The following is a 4187-nucleotide window of genomic DNA, read 5'->3' on the forward strand; positions in this document are numbered from 1 at the left end:
CTTGACCCGATGGTGCATGGTCCTTTTGGGTTGCATTCACCAAAGCAACTTGATAGGATGAATTATGGAGAGAAAGGATTAAATATGATTTATTAATATATTATGGGAATAATATATTAAAGGAGAAATCATATTGTTTAATTAATATTAGTCAATAATTAATTGGTAATTAGTTTTGTGACTAAAAGAGATTAATTAAACTTAAGGGACTGGAATTGTAATTATAAGATAATTGCAATTGGGCCATGGATAGCCTTATAATAAGGAGTGGACGAATTCTATCGGGAAGCTCATAAAAAATCGTCCAAGGCCTTAAGGAAAGGGGTCCATGGGTTGCTTAGGGCTTAAGTATCCAAATTAGGGTTTCCTTGTTAGATAACCCTAATAGCCTCACTATATATAGAACCCTTAAGGCTCAAAAACGTGGGGAACTTCTTTTCTAGGGTTAGAACATGTTTTGGGCAGCCTCTAACCTCTCTCCTCTTCATCCTCTTGCTTATGGTGTTTGTGAGCCATTAGAGGAGTGACACTTGTGACTCTAAGCCTTCCAAAGTCAATGCAAGGAGGAATTGGGATTGTTATTGCTACATAACAATCAAGGTACTATCTTAAACCTAATTATATGTTAATATTGATTCCCATGTGCTAGAATTAGGGTTTATAGTCTTGGATTCAAAGCATGTACAATAGAGAAACCTAGATCCAAGCATTAGGGTTTGTATGAGCACATATGATGTCTTATGACCAAAACCCATCAAAAATAATAAGGGAAAATAATATTATACCTCAGCAGTAATACTGCTGGCTAAAGTAAGTGACACATAGACTCCAGGAGGGTATTGAATGAACAATATGCTTGGCTCAGTCTTAAGGTGAATAAAACATAGACTCCAGGAGGGTATCAAATGAACAATACGCCTGGCTCAGTCTAAAGGCGAATAAAAGGGTTGAATGTGAACTCGTATGTAACCATGCTGATTGACGATCGAATCCTTGATGACCCTCCAGCTCACGCGTAGAGCTAGTAACATTATGTCACCCATGGGCCTTACCGGCTCGGACTGTAGCAAGCAGTCAGGATGCGGGAGTGTTTGTCCCGTATAGATCTATACACATGATGTCCGCTCTCCCTCCAGGAGACTCTGGTTACACGGCGATGGCGCTATGAAGCGTCGTATCGGGAAATAGTGCATCTCATTCTATTAAAAGTATTATAATAATAGTATAGACTCACGAATGAACTGACTCATGAGGAATTCTTTGTACGCGAGAGAGAGAGAGAGAGAGAGAGAGTAAATAGAATCTCCTAACTATTCCTATAATAGTTACTAGTGTTCTAGAAATATGAATAATGGAAGGATGCCTCTGCTACCCAAAGGAGATGAACTGACCGAGAGAACTTTTATGACCATCTATGTATACGTGATGTATAATGAATATTTAAAAGACCTTTGGACAGATAACCGGTACCCTAGAGCCACATCCAAACAAGGAAAAGGAGGTAGGGCGAGCCAGCCTTCCTAAGTCCTTTAAACATTACTTATATAATTATACATATACGTGCATGCATTTTATAATATAAAAACATAAAAGGAAGTTTGGTAAAAACTTTTGGAAAACTTATAAATAAGAATTTATGACTTGATGTCAGTTTATAAAACAAGCTTTGGAAACCTTTGTAAATCTTTAATAATCTAAAAAGGGATATTCATAATTTAACGAGATTTGAAAACATGATTTGAAAACCTTTATAGTGATAACGCAGTTTAACAAGAAAAAATCTATTTTTGCTATATAGTTATTAATCACATGTGATTGATATAATAACTCTATAGTTTAACTTGTATTCCCCCACATAAAAGCAATTAAAATCACTTAAAAGGTTAATTCAGGGGTATGAACTCACCTGATGTGGGCGATTCGGATGAACGGACGGTATAGGATGCTAGGTGTCAAGTGAGGACTCGAACACACACTTAGATCCTGTTTAACATGTAATGATACATTTAAGTATCTAATTAGTCATTTAATAACTAATTATGCAAGTGAGGACATCCTAATGCATGAAAACACTTAACTACGAGTGCTAGGAGTACCAAGGGTTGCATATAAAGAGTGTATGGCCTCACATTGGAGTTTACTCCTCAAATAGTGGCCCTGAGGGGTGTTTATGATTTTAAGACCACTTCCCCATGAGTTTACGGTCGTAAACTCATGGAAGTGGTGCCATGAGGTGTTCAAAAGTCTTATATCACTCAAGGAATTAAGTTAGGCTCGAATCTAGGGCATAGGAGGTGATTAGGGCTCCATATGGACCTTTGGAGGAGTTCACGGTTGTAAACACATGAGTTTATGGCCATAAAATCATGTTCGCCCATTCATTTTATTTTTTGGTGTTCCTAGATTAAGCATGCAAGGTTCTAGTCAATTATACAAGCCATAGGGGGTGTTAGGGCACCATATGACCCCATTATGGAGTTTACTGGCCAAGGACCATTTCCTTAGGGGTTTACGGCCATAAAATATATGAGGACATGGTTTCTTTGATGATTAATGTCCCTACTTTAATGGTGGTTGGTTCCAGGTTGAGTTCTGGGCATCAGGGAGGAAGAAAGGGCTACTTTGCACCCTTGAAGGGAGTTTACGACCCAAGAACATCCCTTGGCCGTAAAATCTCATTAATCCTTGTTTCTTGATGTTTTCTAAGCCCTAAACATGTTAAACATAGTTTACAATGAGTTAGGATAAGAGTACTTACGATCTAGGAGCTTGAATGGTCGTTTTTGGCCAAGAACACTAGTGGGCGTTCTTAATGTTCTTGGTGAAACTTGAAGATCTATGAAAACATGAATTTCATGGATGAAAACATGTAAGATCACTAGCTTAAGTAGTATATCAACTTGTTGGGACATGAAACTTACGAGTTTTGAAGATCGGGGACGAAGAACGGGATGATAGTTGAGAGGATTTGAACCAAAGGAAAGGGTGGAATGAACAAATGGCCAACCTTCAACCATATAAGGTGGATTTTACGGCCCACATGGAGTTTACTGCCATAAAATCCCATGTGTTGGCCATGAACTCCAGGTAGATGTGTTTACGGCCTGTTCGTTGTACTATAGCTTCAGTAGATAAACCCCAACACTTATTCCTTAAGTGTACAGGGCTCAGAATGCTCGGACAGACCCTAAATTGTGCTAAATGATAGAAGGAATAAGTCTAACATTTTATTTGGGTTAAATGGCTGAGCTTTTAAGGAAATAGAAAGTTTCAGGTTGTCACATCATCCCCCCGTTAGAGGGAATTTCGTCCCGAAATTAGAGTTTAGGCAAGGAAGTAGGTATGAACCCCAACAATTATTCCTTAAGTGTACTGGGCTCGGAATGCTCGGACAGACCCTAAATTGTGCTAAATGATAGCAGGAATAAGTCTAGCGTTTATTTGGGTTAAATGGCTGAGCTTTCAAGGCAATAGAAAATTTCGGGTTGTCACATCATCCCCCCGTTAGAGGGAATTTCGTCCCGAAATTAGAGTTTAGGCAAGGAAGTAGGTATGAACAATCGAGTAAAGAGATGAGGGTACTTCCTATTCGATTGGTCCTCGCGCTCCCAAGTGAACTCTGGTATTCGCTTGGCATTCCAGCGAACCTTCACGATTGGGATGCGGATTCGTTTCGTTAGCTTGACCTCTCGTTTCACGGTCCCTACAGGTTCTTCTACGAAGTTGGTGCTCTCAGTGATTTCTATCTCGATGTGTGGGGTTACAAGAGTTATGTCGAACATGTACTTTCTCAAATAGAAAACATGGATAGATTTGGGTGGAATTTATGGAATTCCCAAAGTAGTCGAGGTCTGATGGGAGTTGGACCCATTCTTATAAAGAATCTCGGATGGTCCTACGCTCTTGGGAAGATAGAGCTTTTCAATACTTAGAGCATAATGTACTTCTATGGTGAGATCATCACTGGCGTGATCACCATTTTGAAGTTCCAAAAGCTCCTTCATACTGGGGGAATGTATTCTTCAGTTTGGTTCTTAGAAGGCTCGGATTGTCTTCGGATTCGTACCTCTTAATGGTTGGCTTTCGGAGGTTTCCTGGATCTCGAATGTATCGGCTATGTTCTGGCCTCTATTGGTCTCGTGACGTCTTTCTCGACCTAGTGCAAAATGGACCTGCACTTATAACTC

Source organism: Lactuca sativa, chromosome 4, assembly GCF_002870075.4.
Source record: "Lactuca sativa cultivar Salinas chromosome 4, Lsat_Salinas_v11, whole genome shotgun sequence".
NCBI lineage: Eukaryota > Viridiplantae > Streptophyta > Magnoliopsida > Asterales > Asteraceae > Lactuca > Lactuca sativa.